The sequence below is a fragment of the Durio zibethinus genome, chromosome 10 (assembly GCF_047325235.1).
Source record: "Durio zibethinus cultivar Kanyao isolate XHJ-2024 chromosome 10, ASM4732523v1, whole genome shotgun sequence".
NCBI lineage: Eukaryota > Viridiplantae > Streptophyta > Magnoliopsida > Malvales > Malvaceae > Durio > Durio zibethinus.
Window position 1 is genome coordinate 16,999,546 of NC_143171.1, and position 21,625 is coordinate 17,021,170.

At 30.2% G+C, this 21,625-nt stretch overlaps 1 pseudogene; it reads left to right on the forward strand.

Moving 5' to 3' along the window:
- The first annotated feature begins 1,316 nt into the window (after nt 1-1,316).
- LOC149516499 (uncharacterized) lies at nt 1,317-3,865 on the forward strand (annotated as a pseudogene).
- The last annotated feature ends 17,760 nt before the right edge of the window (nt 3,866-21,625 follow it).

The following is a 21,625-nucleotide window of genomic DNA, read 5'->3' on the forward strand; positions in this document are numbered from 1 at the left end:
TTTCTTTATTTGGTAATCAAGGAGTAGTATTAAAATGCCACCAACCTAGTCTCAAGTTTACTTGGAATATATATAGAGGCCAAAATGATGGTTTCTTTTGGATTCATTAGCTTTATTGAGCACATATTCCTAAAAATCTCCAACACCGCCAATAATCTTCAATATTATCTTTCAGGATATTTTCATAATACCAAGTCATTGGCTTTCATCTGTACATATAATTTCAACCATATATATAATTAAAAACATGGTCATAAACTCAAATTTCTTTATGTTTTTGTCATCTATTAATATGTAAATTTATTAGATTTAAATTCATCCTTCTAATGACAAAGCTTCATTGCCCAATCTTCCCTAGAAGAATGTATAAAATAATAATTATCACAGCAATTACATCATTTCAACAATAAACATACTAGAGAAGTTTAAACATGTTCATAGAAGCAATAGCTCTCAAGGTAGGTCCAATACTTAGAATCGTATTCCATACTTTCTTAATTATAGACTAAGCACTTTTAGGTGATTCCTGTACCTGCTTAGCTTTTGCTTTGGCTTTTACTGTACTCATCACTTCAACTGCTTGATCATATTCCTTAAGTGAAGCCTTCTTCACCTTTTTAGGAGCTTGTTGTTCATTTCCATCATTACCACTACCCAATGTGCCTTTATATTCTGTTTGTTGGCTTGATAGAAAAAAATCCAAATGCTGTGGTCACACTTCATGTGAGTTGTAGATGCTTAAGCATAGAGTTCTTCAGTTAACACTTCCTTATTTGGTTTTATTTTGGGTTGCCTAGGCAAGCTGATTTTAGTAAGAATTTTCTTTGCTCCTTACTTGTTCTGCTTATGCTACTCTCTACTTCTACCTGTACTTGTTATTTGTACTGTTTGATGTTTTGCAACATGTTTCTTTGTTGTAGAGATTGTCAAAAAAAGTTCTTTCTTTAGCTTGGACCACTTGAAGATTGTCAAAAACAAAAAAAAAAATAGGAATTTTAATATAGTTTTTAAGTTGCATTATTTCTTGTTAGTTGCTAACAAAATCCTTGTATGATGCACTAACCTTAGGTTCTATCAAAGCATATATACATATTGAATGAACCTTGATCCCTTTTATGTGCATGTTTAGGGAATATGAATATTTCAATAATGTTTAGGGCACATTATATATACAGTTATAATGATTGAATTATATCATGCTTGGTTTAGATTGAATTATTAATGTTTCACATGCTCTGTGTCAAGATTTTTGTGTTACTTGACTTTATAAAGTAATTTTGTTTGGTGTTCAAATTCTTTAGGAACATATGATTAACATGGATAAAAGTTGGATGATGGAGTCTAAGTATTCTAACAAGTATGTTGTCAAAGTTTCAACTTTTATGGAATTTGTACGCACAAAATTGGGAGCCAAATGTAACATTCATTGTCCATGTCAAATTTGCTTAAATGTATTTACTAGAAGTCAAGATGAGGTAGAAGATCATTTGCTTTTGAAAGGTATGTCAGAGAGTTACATTAAGTAGATTTATCATGGTAAGCAATCTGATTTCACAATGCTAACTTTTGGTAATCAATCTATTGGGAGTACTAGTTTCTACGAAAGAACAATTGTTAATAATGAACCTTTGGATAATGGTATGAATGGTCTATTAGAAAATGTAGTTCCTAGAGTGGATGTAGATGACCATAGTTTTAATTCTAATTTAGGTGAGGAAGATGCTGAAAAATTTAGCAAAATTTTGAATGAGGCATAATGTGGACTATTACCAAAATACACCAACATGTCTAGGTTGGAGTTTATTGTAAAATTCCTACACATAAAGGTTTATTGCCAAATAAGCAATAAGGCAATAAATACAATATTGGGACTATTGAGGGAGGCTTTTCCTACTAGTATAATTCCTTCATCATATTATAAGGTAACAAGAACTTTAAGAGACCTAAGACTTATTATATGCCAATTCATGTATGTAAATATAATTGTGCCCTGTTTTGGGGGCAGTTTGAAGATAAACAAAGTTGTCCTACTTATGGGACATTAAGGTGGAAGGTTGTTAACAAGCAAATTTCTTGAAAAGTCTTGCATTATTTTCTTATGAAACCAAGACTCCAAAGATTGTTTATGTCTAAGAAAACAACATAGGATATGCGATGGCATGAGAAGAAGTGTGTTGATGATGATACACTAAGACATCTAACAAATAAGGATGCTTGGAAAAAATTTAATGAAGATAACGATTGTTCACATATGATGCACAAAAGTTAGACTTGGCCTAGCAATTGATGGATTTAATCCTTTTAGGCTTATGAGCTCTACCTATAGCATGTGGCCCATTATGGTTATGCCATATAATCTTCCACCATGAAAATGTGTGAAGAAGCCTTTCATGATGATGTCATTACTTATTCCTAGATGAAATTCACTAGGAAAAGACATTGATATATACTTGAGACCATTGATAGATGAGTTGAAAATTTTATGGGAAAATGGGTTGAAGACTTATGATGCTTACAAGAAGGAATATTTTCAAATGCATGCTATAGTTCTATGGACTATAAATGACTTTTTGGCTTATGGGGATTTGTCAAGTTGGAGTACAAAAAGGTATTTGGCATGTCCAATTTGTAATGATGATACTCTTTCATGAAAGTTAGGAAATAAAATATGTTATATTTATCACTGTTGCTATTTGTATTCTGATCATATTTGGGAAAAAACAAAATGTTTGATGGTAAGATAGAAAATAGGCCAAAGTCTAAGGAGTTATCCCAGAGTGAGTTGTTAAAATAATTACAGGTTGTGAAAAATGTTAATTTGGGAAAGCATTCAAACAAAAGGAAGAGAATGCAAACTCTCAAAGAATTGAATTGGACTAAAAATAGTATCTTTTTTGAGTTGCCTTATTGGCAAACACTGAAGCTATGACATAATCTTGATGTCATGCACATTGAGAAAAACATTTGTGATAATGTTTTAGCAACACTATTGAATATTGAAGAAAAGACAGGATACAATAAGTGCTAGGTTGATTTATAGGATATGAAAATAAAGAAAGAACTACTCTTGGAAAAGCTCTCAGATGGTTCTTACTTGATGCCTCATGCATGCTACACTTTATCAAAAGATGAAAGGAAAACAATTTGTGACTTTCTAAAATCAGTGAAGTTTCCAAATGGATATGCTTTGAACATCTCACGAGGTGCCAATGTAAGTGATGGTAAGATTTCAAGATTGAAGAGTCATGATTGTCATATTCTTTTACAAAGACTAGTTTTGGTTGCTATTAGGAAGTTTGTACCAAAAAATGTCTTTGAAGCATTGAAAGATCCTAGCAATTTCTTTCTAAGATTGTGTTATAAGACATTGAAAAAGAAAGATGTGGAAGATTTACAAGTAGACATTGTCCTCATTTTGTGTAAGTTGGAAAAAAATTTTCCTCCAGCATTTTTTGATGTGATAGTGCATTTGGCTGTACACTTGCTACATGAGATTATGCTTGGAAGACCAGTGCATTATCGATGGATGTATCCATATTTTGTTTACTAATAGGTTCTTAGGTAAACTCAAGACGTATGCACGAAATAAAGCTCGTCCAGAATGATGTATAGCTAAGGCATATACTTTTAGTGAATGTTTAACATTTTGTTCTATGTATCTTTTTTGGATTGAGACAAAATTTAATCGAGAACAGAGAAACTATGATGGAGGTAATCAAGTGAATGCGAATGGGCTAGTTATTTTTTCAAGAAGTGTTCGCCCTTTTGGAGCATCAAAATATGAGATTTTGTCATAACAAGAGTTTGAAAAGTTCAATGGTGCATGTGGAACAATTGTGATGAAATTGAACCATATTTGGAGTAAGTTTGTTGTCTTCAATATCTAATTATTCAATTAAGTTAAACTTTTAGTTCAATAAGCTTACTTCCATTTCAATTATTTTTATCATGTTATAGAAAACATAAAATAGAGCTTGAAATGCAAAATAGCTTATTTATCGAAAAAAGACATAAATAGCAATTTCCCTTATGGTTTAAAAGACACATAAGTAAATTATATTTATTGAATAACAATACATATTGTAAAATACTTTTAATAATATTTATGTTGACTTGTGTTCTTTAAATGATAGGTTACATGGTTGCAAGATCAAAGTTGTATAGAAATTTATGATGAATTACTTTCATTAGCTTATGGTCCTAATAGACGTGTTTGAAACTATATACGTTCATTGTTAATGGGGTGAGGTATCACACAAAAGAGCGTGATTTCCATTTGAAAAGTTAGAATAATGGTGTGATGGTTAAAGGCAAGCATGAAGATGAGCAAATTAACTTTTATGGTGTTCTTATTGATATAATTCAGTTAGATTACATAAAAAATTATCAAGTTTTTTTATTTAGGTGTGAGTGGTTTGACCTTGATAGAAAAACAAAAAGAATTCATAAAGATAGTCATTTAGTAAGTATCAATGTTAATAAATGTTGGTATGAGAATGACCAATTGATTTTATCAATTCAAGCAAAGCAAGTGTTTTACTTGGATGATACCAAGTTAGGGAAAGATTGGAAAGTAGTGCAAAAGTTTCATCATAGGCACTTGTATGATGTTCAAAAGATGTAGCATGATGAAGTTGGTGAAATGTTTGATGTGCAAGAAGATCAAATAGATCAAGAGAATGAAATGTTTAATAGTGATAGGACTATACAAATTGATGAAAATGAAGGACCACTGGATAGGGATGATATTGCTCCTGATATCATTGAGTCTGATTTGATTGAAAAAACAAACAAAATACTTAATGATGTGTCCATGGAAGAATTTAATCAAGATGGTGAAAAAGGGCTTGGAGATTATAGTGAAGATGAAGAATTTGCTTACGATGAATACGATAGTCATATAGACCTTATGTTGTAACTATTTATGTTATTTTTTATATTATGATAAATACTACATTGATATATATTTTTTTTCTAACATTAGTAGTTGCTTTATATATTGGTTGTTATTTTATCTAGATAACTACTTTTTAAATCATGTTTGCTAACTTTGTTTAAATCTTTGGCCTGACTATTATTGTTCCAACTAATTTAAGGTAATTAGCATATTAATTATTGTGTTATGTTTTTTTTTTTAATTTTATTATACTATAGATAGATGATTGTTTACACCTTTTTTGTATATACTTCAGGATGGCATATGGAAAATGAGGTAGAAAAAGGACTATTGGACAACAAGTTCAGTCAACTAATGCAATAGCTATGCAACATCCTTCATTGGAACCATTACATCAAGTTTGATTAGATAATGACTCACTAGAATCACTAAAGCAAATCCAATCACCTCAGGAGTCAATGGAATTACCACAAGAAGCTAATCAAGATTCACCCATTGAAAATTCTGGTATGAAATCATTTCTTGCAATGTATATACATTTTTTTGTTTACTAAATGCATAGAGAATGCTATATGCATCAAGGGGTTTTGCTAAATAATATGATTTTAATGAATGTATTGTGTACTATTTCTTGAAACAGCACAGTGTTAGTTGTAAATTTGATTACCTTGCAAACTTGAAAGCCATTCCAAAGAAACCAACCTTAATAGCTTGCTCATAATTTATGGTCAAGTAGTTAAACGTATATTATGGATGCTTGTAATTTTTTGAGGTTCTACATTGGTTCATGATGGTTGTTTTAAGCTGTAGGTTAGGTTCATAACTTATGAAGCTGCGTCGTTTCATGATAGGGTTATGAATTTTATTGGTTCTTAAAAATTAAAAGCTTCAATTCATCATACTAGTTCAATGTATTGATTTTGTAGATGTAGCTTTTATGCCATCTAAAAAGTTATGAGGCCCAACTCAAGGGATAGGACTAGAAAAACTCATCAAAGGGAAAAAACAAGCTAGTAATAGACATACCAACAACAAATGGTAGACCCATTTATGAAGTTTAATATGCTAATTATCTTCTGAAATCGGAGTCATTACTCAATAATTCATCATGATCCCAACAAAATGGAAAGCTATGAAGGATACAAACAAGTTGCATGCCTTTGAAAGACTTAATGTAAGTGCAAAATATTATTACAAAGTAAGTGCAAAATATTATTACAAAGTTTATTATTGGTTAGTTTTGAATTTATGTTCTTTGAATATATCAATTAATTCATTTTCTATTTTAGACAAGTTTCAGATTAAATTGGATGATTATTGTGTTAAAACATCTATCTTGTCAATTTTATCGAAATTATCAAGAAATAAATGATACAATCTCCACTTACACTTTAAAAGGTTTCCAAATGCTGAAGTGGCATGCCAAAACAACCCAACGAAGTATAACTTGACTCAAGAAAATTGGAAAGAGCTTTGTAATTTGCTAAGTGATCATGAATTCTAGGTTATTTTCTTATTCACTTTTATGTTTAATTGACATATGATAATCTATTTTTTTATTATTTTCTTAAGCTTTCATGCTTAACATCAATATATAACAATTATTCAAATGAAGCAACAACCAGATGAAAGCTTGCTTTTTCTTATTATTTTTTTAAGTTTTCATGTTTTGGTATTAGATTAGCAATTATGTTCAACTGTTTAAGGCAATTATATACAATTATTAATTCTATTCAAATATTAAACATCATGTTAGCTTTATAGGTGAGATGGTTATCCAAGAGGGGGGTGAATTGGATTTCTCCAAATTCTTCCCAAACAAATGATTTCAATATAATTGAATGGAAATTAAAACAATAAATACTTTTGATGAAAATATAATGCTAACAATAACAATTAATGAACCTAAAATCAAATATAAATAACAATAAATTGTAAGGAGATAGGGATAGAGAAATCAAACACAATGATCTATGTTTCTCCACAAGGCACCTATGTCATCTCTCTTGGTTGTCCACACCAAGGCTTTAATCCACTAATTGAAGAAAAATTCTTACAAGATAAAAACCTATCTTGTACTAAATCTCTATCTTTTTCTCAAGGCTTAGATAGCAATCTTTACCCTTACAATATTAAGAGGATACCTCACCTCTTGTTCTCTTCCACCCTTGTATATCAAAAGTAATTTTGCAAATAATTGAACAACCTCTCTAAGGCTAAGTGTTTCCTAAGTTTAAGTACAAGAAAATGATGAATGAACAACAAATATAATTTGGATACAATAAATACAAATATATGGACTTTGAAGCTCTAAAGACTCTGGATTCTTTGAGAGAATGAAAATATGGCTTATTGGCTCTTGCTCTCTTGATTCATCAATCCTCTTGGTGTGTTAGAGTGCCCAATTTATAGAGAAATTAAAGAAGTAGCCGTTAAATGCATGAAAAAAATAACTGTTGGTGTGATTTCACCTAGATCTGATCGATCCCTTCTTTGAGGGGATCAATTGGTTCAAGTTTTATGCCATTTCATGCTTAAAAAATATGATCCGATCGATCCCTTCCATGAAGGGATCGATCCTATCAATGGCTAGGTGATTATCTCTTATTTTGCACTCTACTCACTAATTTAATCATATATTAAGTTATGTAAATCCAAATCATAAATGTTTAAAGATTTAGAAACTAGACTTAAAGAGCTTTCTATCCATATAAAATTCATCACCTAATTCATTGAGTACGAATTATAGTGAATTTTCAAAGTTACCCCTTGTGCAATTTTTCTGACAACTACAGAGTGTCTAGTAAAAATTCAAAATCTTTTCTTAGAAAATTTGGATTTTGATTTTGTTTGATCCATTAGAAAGTAGACTCAAAGAGCTTTCCAACCATATAAAATTCAAATATTAAAACTTTGTGAATTAATACAGAAAAAAAATAAGTTCGATATTGAAAAACTTTGTTCTTGTAAAACAACTTTCTTAAGTTAATCATTTTCTCAAAACCAATATTATCAAAATTTTATTAAGTCCAAAATAAATATATTCACTTTAAAAACAAAAATTGTACTTTCATTTATGCTCAAATAAATAATCTTTAAAGATAGATTTGGTTTGAGAAATATGAAATGGAGAAAGGTTTGTTTAAACTTTGAAAATCATACTATTTATTTAATACCAAAATATAAAACTTAAGAACATGTACTAAATAAATCTTTTTCAAAATTTTGATCAAGTTTATTTGTCTTTAATGTTTTGTCATTTCAAAATAAGGATCAATTCAAAGCTAACAATCTCCTCCTTTTTGATATGACAAAACTTAAAGATAAATTTGTTTGATGAAAAACTTTCTTTGAAACATTTAAGATTTTGAAAGACATTTTGGAAAACTCCCCTTTAAACAATGCATGACAAAACTCCCCCTTAATTTATGCATCCTAATCCAACACAGCTCACCATACATATGTTAGAGCATATATATCAAATAAGCAAAATCAAACATATGTATGTCAAGCACAAGCAAATTTGTCCATATGATATTTCTCCCCCTTTTGGTCATAGTAAAAAGGCATAAGCATATTAATAAGTAAATAAACACAAAGAGGCATCTTTAACAAATATATTCATAAAACATTTCTCCTCCCTTTTATTTATGCTCTTTATACCAAATGTTTAAGCTCCTATATCAATTGCAATAAGAAGAAATATCTCTAAACACTCTTCCCCTTTTTGTCATTTCAAAAGAAAGAGAGATCAATTCAAGGTATGGGACAAAATGCTTGATACCAATAATATCAAAAGTATTTTGAATGCATGTAATCAAGTGTAATATGCACAATGAAGTTCACATACATGTATTCAAGCACAAAAGCATAAGTGTATCCAATTTTAGCATTTTAGCACAAGTCATCAAATTTACTACATGAAATTTATGAGCAAAGGATAATGAATGATATGCAATCTACTTATAAATCATGTTATCATAAGATGTGCTTAGAATCTAAAAGATCAATAACAATTATACTTAAATTCAAGCACATGCATACAAGTTCATACCAATTGTTAAGGATACAAATTGTTAAAGATATGTTATGATAAAGCATACCAATTGTTATCATGAAACAAATCAAGCAGAATTGTGTTCTAAGATTTCTCCTCATTTTCAAATTAAGGAATAATCAATATAAGGCACACACAATTTTGCATAAGAGGTACAAGCTATATCAAGTATAGGCACATAAATAAGCATCTATAAAAGTTTTAAAAAAAAAATTTTAGCAATTTTGATATCAATTGTTACCAATTATTAGCAATTTTATTCTACAACTTTAATAGAAAAAACATACTTCAAGCATATGAAAGATTCATTCAATGCATGTATAAATGATAATAGTAATCTTTCATAAGCCATCCTATCCAAACAAGAACCAAAAGCTCATATACATATAATAAATCATAAGTACTAATGAGCGATGAGGTTCAATCATCATATACTAACAAAGATTTTCCAAACTTGATGAGCACATATGCTATAGCAAAGAAGTAACGAAAGCATAATCATTCAAATATAATCTAAATTATTTCAATGCATAGCAATGTACTTAACTCAAACATATGAAAGTATTCAATCATATATTTCAATCAAAATCATATGAGCATATGCAAAATATATAAGCAATATACCTAATTAAAAAAAATACAAGCATTTAGGCATAATTTGGTACATGCCATCTCAATGTTAATCAATGAACATGTATGTAAATTTCAAATTTATAATTCATAATGTATGAGTCAAATCAATTTAAAGATCAAGAAATCAATATATCCAACTCATAGCAATGTTCAAAGATTCATCTTAAACAAATATTCATGCAATGAAAACCATTAATCAAAGCAATCAAGAACTAGGCATGAATATCGATGAAGGTGAGTTAATCAATCCAAGCATTCAAAAATATTAGAACAATATCTACTAAGTGGCTTGGTGATTAATTTGTGTAATGTGTTGATAAATTCAAACATAATATCTCATTTTTGCACATATCAAAGCAAGCATTTATGAAATCATGCATTAAACATTATAAATCATAGGCACATAGCATAGATTCATTACAATTACCTCTATCCTTATCAAGCTATGTTGTTGTGCTCATTATAGTTGAGTGAGATTTTGAATCCTGCATTCCACATCATTTGAGCTTGTCTTTTATGTACTTGAGCTTGATTGATGAGGATGACATGCTTTGCTTGCTATATTTGAAATTCCAAAAATATAAGCTCATTCATGCTCATTCCAAGTTCTCCTAGCATAGACTTAGAAAAATTTCTTGACAAAGGATTTTCATTAGAAGCATCAAGAAAATCAATTAATAAAATTATACCAATTGTTAGAAAATAATTCCATATTCTAAGTCATTGTAGGCAAAAGAAAATTTATTCACTAAGCACAAGTTGCCAATTGCAAGGGAGATATATACTTAAAGCTAGAGGCCATATATCAATTTAAACATCAAATAGCACAAGAATGGCACTAAAGCAAAAGTTCTCATGTAATGTGCAAAAATCAAACCTTTTAGATCATTCATGAACACAAAATAGACATATTCAATATTCATATATATATTCAATAAGTGACCAAAGAATATGCCAAAATGAGTTTTAGGACAAGTGAAAACTAAAAACTCAAGGAAGACATTTTTATCAAAAAAGAATATTCAAGAAATTTTAGCATAAAAGCATAAAGATGTCTACACAAATTATAGGCCATAATCAACAATGACTTAAGCTAAAAATAAGCATCATAAGAAATTCATTTACTTAAATCATGTTGCAACCAAGTCAAGTCAAGAAAAACCACATTTATCATATATACACACATTTGACAAGAACAATAGATGAACCAATAACACATATCATTTACAAGCAAGTAGTTCATCATATTCAAAATCACAAATCAAGAGATATATCAATTGAGCACAAGATCCAAAATATTTCACAAAATTAATAAAACATTTAAGCACAAAAATAAGTATATTTCACAAGAGTATTTCTCAAATTAAAAATAGACAATTTAAGCACTTTCAAATCACAAGTATTAAGGTCAAGTTGAACCAATCATCATATGAGCACATACCTTGACAAAAAACATAGATGAATAAAGAATCAATATATATTACTTAAGCATATAAAGTTCGTCAATTCATCAACACAAGAGAAGAAATAAATCTTGAATTAATAAGGATAATGAATTAAATCATACTTCAAGATTATTTCATAAGAAGTCAAGTGATGAACAATCAAAGATTAATAAATATTATTTAAGCACAGATGATCATCAATTTCTAAAATCACAAATCAAGAGTTAAAACACTTATGTATAACACAATCAAGTTTAAAGAATTCACAAGATCCAAACATTATAAACAAATTTAAGCAATTTTAAACATTATGGCCATATAAGCATGTTTAACAATCATAAATCAATAAAAAATTTATCAACAAAAGTATGCTCAAGCAATTTATCACCACAAACAATTTCAACAAGCATTTCAAACATACTTAAGAGCAAAATAAATGCTTATTGAATGCAAGCTCACATTTTCTCAAGATTATGCAACATGTGTCTTGTAATCAATGTTAACCAAATTTTGCATAATCAATCAAGCATTCAAATTTCATCAAAAATAGGTAACCAAATTCAAATTCTGGTCAAATAAAAGTTTAAAGGTTACCCATCTCCATTGTGTGTTTAGAGCATTTAATCTTCATTCTCATATTATGGCTCCTTGCTCTAGCACACCTATAAGAGACAATCTCATTTGATTTTTGGTACCCAAATTGCTTTGGGTCCTTGAGAGTTAGTGAGCAAGTCTTTTGTTCCTTTAGGAACCCATACTTGCCTAATTCTAAATGGAACTTTTCTTCTAATAGGACAAGTATGTATAGTATGAACATGAAAATTACAAAAATTGCATTTAATCATTTTACTACTTAAACTCTTGTTTAAAAGCTCTTATTTTTCACTCATCAAAACTTTAAATTTTTTTCTCAATTTTAAATTCTCTTCTTCTAGCATTTCATTTCTCTTTTGACAAGCCTCAAAATTCATTTTCAATTTATCATTTTCCTTTTCCAAATCATTATTTGAATTCATTAAAAATTCATTTTCAACTTTTAATTTTGAAATCATTTTCTTATGTTTCAAATGCATATTTTCAAACTCAATTACTAAATCATTGTAAGCATCTTGTAACTCATCAAAAGTATAAGAATTTGAATCACATGAGTTAGAGGTTACCTTTGGTTCCCCAATAGCAATGAGACACGGTGCATGTTGGTTGGAAATTTGTCTTTCATATAGCTCATCCAACTTTCTCCATATCTCATTTGAGGTTCAGCATTTTGAGACCAAGTTGAAGTTGTAATCATCTAAAGCTCCATAGTGAATGCACTTGGCCTTTGCATCATTTGAAGGAATTTCAAGCCCTTTTTCAACCACATTTCAAGCTCTAAAATCTTGGGCCATTATGAACATCTTCATCCTCCTTGTCCATTAACAAAATTCAAATTTATCAACCATGGGAGCTTTGAGGACTTCCTCACCATCTTGGAACCAAAATTGAGCCCTATGATCTTTACTCAAGGTGGTTAAACCTACAAAAAGAGACCAAAGCACTCATACCAATTATTAGCTTTATAGGTGAGATAGTGATCCAAAAGGGGGGGAATTGAATTTCTCCAAATTCTTCCTAAACAAATTATTTCAATATAATTGAATGGAAATTAAAACAATAAGCACTTTTGATGAAAATATAAATAACAATAAATTGTAAGGAGATAGGGATAAAGAAATCAAACACAATGATTTATAGAGATTTGCTCTTTCTCCACAAGGCACCTACATCCTCTCTCTTGGTTATCCACACCAAGGGTTCAATCCACTAACTGAAAATTTTTTTTTACAAGATACAAGCCTATCTTGTACTAAATCGCTATCTTTTTCTCAATGCTTAGATAGCAACCTCTACCCTTACAATATCAAGAGGATACCTCACCTCTTGTTCTCTTCCATCGTTGTATATCAAAAGTAATTTTGCAAACAATTGAACAACCTCTCTAATGCTAAGTTTAAGTACAAGAAAATGATGAATGAACAACAAATATAATTTGGATACAATAAATACAAAATATGGACTTTAAAGCTCTAAAAACTATTAATTCTTTGAGAGAATGAAAGTATGGCTTATTGGCTCTTGCTCTCTTGATTCATCAATCCTCTTAGTATATTGGAGTGCCCAATTTATAGAAAAATTAAAGAAGTAGCCGTTGGGGAAGCTTGGGAAGTGAAAGTAGCCATTGAATACATGAAAAAAATAGCCGTTGGTGCGATTTCACCCAGACCCGATAGATCCCTTCCTTAAGGGGATCGATTGGTTCAATTTTTATGCCATTTCATGCTTAAAAAACATGACCCGATCGATTCCTTCCATGAGGGGATTGATCTTGTAAATGGCTGGATGATTGTCTCTTATTTTGCACTCTACTTACTAATTAATCATATCTTGAGTTATATAAATCTAAATCACAAATCGTTTGAATATTTAGAAACTAGACTTAAAGGGCTTTCTATTCATGTAAAATTTATCACCTAAATCATTAAGTACGAAATATAGTGAATTTTCAAAGTTACCCCATGTGCAATTTTTTTGACAATTGTAGAGTGTCTAGTAAAAATTCAAAATCTCTTCTTAAAAATTTTGGATTTTAATTTTGTTTAATCCACTAGAAAGTAGACTCAAAGAACTTTCCAACCATATAAAATTCTAATATTAAAACTTTGTGAATTAATACAAAAAAAATAAAATAAGTTCAATGTTGGAAAACTTTGTTCTTGTAAAATAGTTCTCTTAAGTTAATCTTTTTCTCAAAACTAATATTATCAAAATTGTATTAAGTCTAAAACAAATAAATTCACTTTAAAAAAAACAATTGGACTTTCATTTAAACTCAAATAAATTATCTTTAAAGATAGATTTGGTTTGAGAAATATGAAACCAAGAAAGGTTTGTTTAAACTTTGAAAATCATATTATTTATTTAATACCAAAATATAAAACTTAAGAACATGTACTAAATAAATCTTTTTCAAAATTTTGATCAAGTTTATTTGTCTTTAATGTTTTGTCATTTCAAAATAAGGATCAATTCAAGGCCAACACATCAACATATTGATATTATTTCATTCTTTTTGAAATGAAAAAGTGGTGTGAGACAAATGCATAAATTAGAAAAAATGTCAAGTTAACTCATAACTAGGGATCGAGTGGCTAGTCGTTATTCCATAGTAAATTTTTAAGTTACAAAAATTGTTCAACACCATTGTTTTCTATTTCAATACTTTTTTGGTCACAAACACTTTTATTGTTTATACAATTTTGTAATGCAAGGACGATGAAGAACCTAATAGGATCAAATTTTTTAAGGTGACTCACTACTCAAAAAGTAAATGATGGTCCACACCTGAAGCTCAAACAGCCTATGTAAGAAACTTCAAATTAAGAGTTATAATTTTATTGTTATAGTATGGTTCTTTGAGTTAACCTAGATTTCAATTAAATGATAGGAAAAAATGGTGGAGTTACAATCAATTCCTACTGAAGAAGGAATAGAACCTAAAATTATTGATGCTATAGTGGATGAAGTGCTTGGTACTAAGTCAAGATACATTAAAAGACTTAGATACGGGCCTAAACCTAATACTAAAACCTCATCTGTAAGTGCTACAAACTTAGAAGAAAATCTTAAAAAGACACAGGAAAAACTTTAGCAATATAAGTGAACTTTTGGGTTTTTTTAAGGTCAAATTGAAGCTATGACAAATGTTTTAGCAGCTGTTGGAATCTAAGTGCCCATCCCTCAATTTTTAGGTATATACATGATTTTAATGTGGTTGTGATGTTGCAAGCATTATATATTTAGGCTTTCTTTGATACCTAATTTAAAAGTGAGAATTGGTACTTTTTTTATCACTCGATTTTTAAAAATCTTTTGATTTTTCTTTATTTGCTAAGTCTTTATGAAGTTTACTTGTCAATTTCAAAGTTACAAAAACTCCCACAGTCCCATTACAAATTTTACCTTCAATAAGTTACAACTACATTTGTAAAAAGGAAGCTTTATCTCCAAATTCTTTATCAAAGGGCCCTTGCTCAATTATTATGATTCTTGATTTGATGTGGCTACCTATACTATATCTGTGTGTTTCTACTTTATTTGTTTGCATGTTTATAGTTTAGTTTAAGTTATTATTACAACTTTTGCCTTCTTGTTTTGATTTGGATGGTAAAACATCATTTATGTGATGTAAGATATATCAAAGTATGATAACGACATAGGCACCTTGAAAGCAGGTGCAATTATAATTTTCCCATGATTTATCTGAATTGATTTAAAAATAGGCTTGAGGTAATGGTGATTACTTGTATAAACATGAACTACCCATCTTTTGTCTATTTCCTATGATTAGTATCAATATTAGAGATTAAGAAGTTCACTTGTCAATTTCTTGACAAGACCTATATTTTAATATAAGGTAGGGCCTCATTTAAAAATTTCATATGCATGAAATAGATTAGTTTTTTTTTACATTAATTTTGATATTATTGTGTGTATTGTGGTTTGTTTTGATATTTGCTATTATTTATTTATTGCATCTTCATGTAACACAAACTCACCATCAACACAATCACCCTCGACATAAGATTTGGATTAAAAGCTTAAAGATAAGATTTCGATGACTACATATTTCATAGTTATGACTCTTTGTCTTTTAAACAATATTATTTCTAATGGTTTTAGGGTAGACTTTAAAGAATATAATACATTTAAAAACCAATTTAAATATTTAGTGGATTTGTAAGAACACTACATTAGATTACTCCACAAAAATGTTTTTATACATAGGATCTAATAACATTAATTTTGTCACTAATACTTTGATGATTTATCTTTCATCATTAATATATTAGATTTAATTATTTATTTTGTGATGATTATAGCCTTTAATGATTTTTTTCATAAATAGCTAAAGAAAACTAACATTACAAAAAAAAAAAATAAAGCATAATGTGACGTTGAATTTTATTGTCACGTTTGATGCTATCTTACAACCATTTGTGATGATAATTATGTTACCAATACTATGACGATTTACTTTTTGTCATTAATATATCAAATTTTATCATTTATTTTGTGACGATTATAACCTTCAATGACATTTTTCTTTATAAATAGTTGATGAAAATTAACGTAATATAAAAAAAGTATAAGGTGACATTTGATTTTATTATCACATTTGATAGTATCTTATAATCATTCGTGATGATAATTGTGTCACCAATATTGTGACGATTTACTTTTTGTCACTAATATATAAGATTTTATCATTTATTTTGTGATGATTAGAGCCTTTAATGACATTTTTGCTTATAAATAGCTGACGAAAACTAACATCACAAAAATTAATGCATAAAGTGACGTTTGATTTTATTATTATAGTAGACATTATTTTACAATCACTGGTGATGATAATTTTGTCACTAATACTGTAACGATTTACCTTTTGTCACTAATATATAAGATTTTCTCATTTTTTTTGTGATGAATATAGCCTTCAATGATTTTTTTTTCATAAATAGCTGACAAAAACTAACGTCACAAAAAAAAAGGTGATGTTTTATTTTATTGTCATAGTAGATTCACAATAGGTGATGATATTTTGTTAGCATCATATTAAACCTTTAGTGATGGTGCAAATGTAACGAACATTGTGACGTTTAATTTTTTGTCACAAAATATATAGGGTGATGAAAAACAAATATTTAGTGACATTATTCTTTATGCCACTAATGCCCAAATTTGTTGTAGTGCATGGTTTGGCAAAGGATTTTCATTGACATTTGGTTTTCCACTAGTGTCAAAATTTACATATCCTTTGTTGATCAAGTGTTGCACTTTGTTCTTAAGAGCCATTCAGTTTTTTGTGAAATGGCTCACAATCCCATCATAATAATCACACTGAGCATTCGGGTCATACCATCTAGGATATAGAGGTTTCAATAGCTCTATAGGGTGAGGTGCAATGAGATTATTTGCTGTTAGTTGAGGGAATAAATCAATGTAAGACATGGGAATAGGATGGGAATTTTCTATTGAGTGGCCCTTGGGCCTCTAGGATTGCTTGTTAAACTGTTTGGCTGAATAATAGGTTGCGCTACAAGTGCAGGGGTGTAAGTAGCCATTCGAGGTCAAAAACTCTATGGGAACCTTAGTGGTGGTATCGATTGATATGGGTATGGACCTTGGGAAATGTTATTTGTGGAGAAGTAATAAGGGTGATATGGGACAAAACTTTTTGATGGTTGATTCCTATAAGCTAAAACATGTGCCTCTCTATCTTTCTTCTTAGGTGTCATTGCTTTCTTAGAACTAAAGGTATCACCTATCTTGATCTTGTCACTCTTGATGACACTTTCTATCATTTCACCAAAAATTACCATATCCATAAAATTTTTTGTTGCATTGCCAACAAGTTTGTCATAATATGGTTGCCTTGAGAGTATTGGCAAAAAGCACCATTGTCTTTTTTTCAGTCACAAGTAGCTATATTTGAGTAGCAAGATCCTTCCATCTATAGGCATACTCGTTGAAAGTTTCATTGGCTCTTTTTTTCATGTTTTATAGTGATAACCTATTAGGAGCCATATCCAATACATGATTGAATTGACCAAGAAAAGGTCTAGCGAGATCCTTCTAAGAATGTAATGACTCCTATATTATTGCACATCCCATCTAACCACAGACCCTACGAGGTTGTCTTAGAAGCAATGGATCAAACATTTATCATTGTCAGTGTGACCTACTATCTTACGATAAAACATTGTGAGATGAGTTGATGGAAAGATGAGTTGATGGGCACTTAGTTCTGTTATACTTCTCAAAATCAAAGGTTTTAAATTTTAGCAAAATTACTAGATTAAAGACTAAACTGAGTTTGTTTACATCAATACTTCTAAAGATATCCCTTCTTTCAATGGCTTTTAGTCTCTCTTCTAGCAAATCATACTTATGTTGAATTTTTTTCTCTCCTAACTTTGACATGCCTTTAATTTCTCTTTCTCCTAGGATCATCTAAATTGGGAACAAAAATTGGATCAACCGGATTCTATCTTGGATTTTGCTCAAATTTTCCTTAATTTTGTTGTTGATTAGCATGTAAGTTCACATTCATGAAAGGGTAAGGTTACCCACCCATAGGCAGTGGATACACCACTTGAGGAGCTTGAGCATAGGGTAGAGTATACCAGGGTGCGTAAAAGGGCTCTTCTCTAACATTGTTATTTTCTTAGGGTTAATTTTCTTCTCTTGTAGTAGAGGCTTTAGCAACATTTTTCCTTTTGGCCATGCCCCTTTATTTAACTCCATCATTTGTCTTTGCATCTCCTATTGTATTTCAGTCATCCTTTCTCGCATATTTTCTTGAGGTTTTTCCATTTTTTCTATCCTAGCTACCTGTTCATTTTTCATAATTTTGATTTGTGATCGTATATTATACGGGTGGCAAGTATATTGGTTTTGAACTTTTGATGGTTGAGTTATCCTTAAACCTTTATTACCATAATTTGGAAAATTAAGATACCATATTATTTTTGTGAAATAAAAATCTTTATTTTAATTTTAACAACATCGTTTTAATGAGGTAAAATATTGAGAGGGGAAAAAAATATGCACAATGCATGCATGAATAATCAATAGGTATTTATGCCAAAACATATCTCAAACATTAGAACTTTTCATTTATTTTGAATAGCTTTTGATTATAGAGAATCTACCATTCTACAATTGTAACCATAAAAACATTTAATTTGCTCATAATGATCCCTGGCTTCAACCAAAAAATCTTACAAATGTTGCCTATAACTTCTAGTTGGGTTGATTTCTCGAATCAAAGCTTCTACCCTCTCAACCATTTGCCTTGCTTTCTTCATTGCCTTGCAAATTTGACTAGCCAGATGCTTTATGTTTTGTTGCCTTCCCAAGTTCTCTGCTTTCCACTTTGAGATTGCAACTGTATCTCCAATCTTCTTCCCTATTTTGCCTTTTTTTTATGATTGTGGAAATATGGTCCTTGTGGTCTCGTATTTGTTGTTCTATCTCTTGTATTACTTGGCAAAGTGATTCCTTCTCCTTTTGTATTTCACAATGCTTTTTCTTTTCATTTTTTATTTGAGCCTTTAATCTATCATTCTCATTTTGACATTCTATCAACCTTACTGAAGCTGTTGAATACAAACCCTCATAATTTTGTTATTCTTAATAAAACCTAATAGTTTTTTCCTTACTTTCTTTGGCTTTGTCCTTCTATAGTTACATCTCTTCTTGAAGCTCAACCATCTCCCTATGCTATTTAACACCAAGTCTAGCACATTTGCCTTCCTTCAATTGGGTTCACATTTTTTTGTTTTCTTCATGCAAATCCTTTAAATCAATTTGGGCCACATCCTGATCTTGCATTACCTTTTTTAGTCTACTTTCCCTGGCTTTTGTTTCATATTTCAGTTGTCCCATCTCTTTTCCAAGTTTCAAATTCTCTTTCCTCAATTTCTTTTTTTCTACTTCAGTTCTTGCCTAACAAGCTCAACTTTTAACAATAGTTCTTTTGCCCATAGGTTTATTTGTTGAAATGAGAAATCATTTGGAGGGAGCACAATATCTCTAGAATGCTTTGCCTTCCAAATCGAGTAATCGGTAGTGACTTTCTCAAGAATAGGTCCTGATCTTAACCTCCGAGTCTTCTTCCATACCTGAACTAACTGTTTCACTGTTCTTGATGAGCCCGTTTCTCCATAAGCAAATTTTACTTGGGCAAGTCCATGTGTTGCAAGGACAAATTATTTCACATCGAATTGCCTTAACACCATTAATGGAGTGTAACTTACCACTCCCTACAATCCAAAAAGTAATACCCACAAATCATCTCCACCTTGATATAACATAGGCACATGAAGCATCCATGGCACCATCCATTTGATCTTATCACTAGCAAGCCTTTGAAAAAATGTTACACACTCTTCTTTGGATTTTAGCATTGCCTTCGGCAAAACTCTTTAACTGGGGCTCTATTTCGAAGATAAGACTTGGAAAAAGCACTTTTTTTCATCTGAAATGGCTTTTTATCCAAACAAATAGTAGTTGTGCACTTTTTATAAAATGTCATCTATTTGATGACAAAAGTTCAATGACCTAATTGTCTTAGCTAGGATGGCTAGAATGGGATTAACCACCTAACTTTCGATTTGTTCAAACATATTAGATACTACTAATTCAATCAATCCCAAAGTTTTTGGAAAGATCAGCATGCCATAAATTGCTAAGGCAAACATTGGCATGCCTTGATCATTTTTCAAGTGTCCCAAAATGAAATCTCGAAAGAAATGCCATGGTAAGCCGGCATATTTGCCTTTGTCTTTTGTCAAAGCATCCACAGCCTCTACCTTTTTTGCCATCAATTTAACTATCTTCTTTCGATACCCTGACTTTGGTTTTTTAACATATATCTTATCAAGATACTGTAATTTCAATCTTACTAGAATCAAATATTCTTCAATGGTCGATGTCAAATTCTCTTCATTAAATGTGAAGCATCTTATGATGGGTCTCAAAACTGAATGGCTGCTCAAATCAAATGTTTTCAATCACTACTGAGATAAGAGATGCAATCTACCTATACTTTTCATAGAACTTTTCTTTTCTATCTTCACCTATCTGATTCCATATGGTAGCTAAATCCCCTAAATTATTTTATGTAAGATTCAGATTCACTTTTTCTAGTAACCCTGACACAAAACCAACAAGTAAATAATCCCATTCCTTTTGCTGAGTTTTCTTAGACCATTTATGCACCTCATTATACAATTCACATGGGGCATTTATAGAAAAAGAACAAATCTATGATAATGTGGGATCCATGAAAAGAACTTTGTTGATAGATGTCTTGGAGCAAATACCTCTCTATGTTATTATAATATGCCAAAGTAATTTATGCAAAAGAAATACAAAAGAAAAAAACAATAAGTTAGCATATGGGAAAAAAATGGAAATAATAAATAAAAACATAAGAGACAAAAGAAAAAGTTTTCTCTTTATATTATTTTTTTAGAAAAAGAAAGGGAAATAAGACAAATATTATATTGTCTTTTATTTTTAAAAAAACATCAAAACAAATATGAATGCATACATTTAAGATTTTCTTTAGAAAAGTATTATAATACAAATGTTCCCTTACTTGCCCTAATTTTTGGAGATTGTCTTCAAAAGGGTGGGTATGGCTCTACCTTGGGATGGTTCTTATGGTTTTACTATATGCTTGGTTTGGAATGATTTACTTCTAAAAGGTCCCAAACTATTCCTCACAAGCGTCCACTTTGGACTAGTAAGGCACCCTAATCCTCACCTATTATAGGCTACAAATGGAAAGGGTTCAATTTGAGTTGGAGTATTTCACTTGCCATTACAGAGGTTATCACCTCACGAGAGCATGGGTACTTTACTATCTCCTTCGAGAATTAGAGCCCGAATATAAAGCTCGTGCATAATATGAATGTGTCGTGTATGAATAAGGGAACAAAGCATAAAATAAAAGAGCAAATAATAAATAAATGACATAGGTAAAAT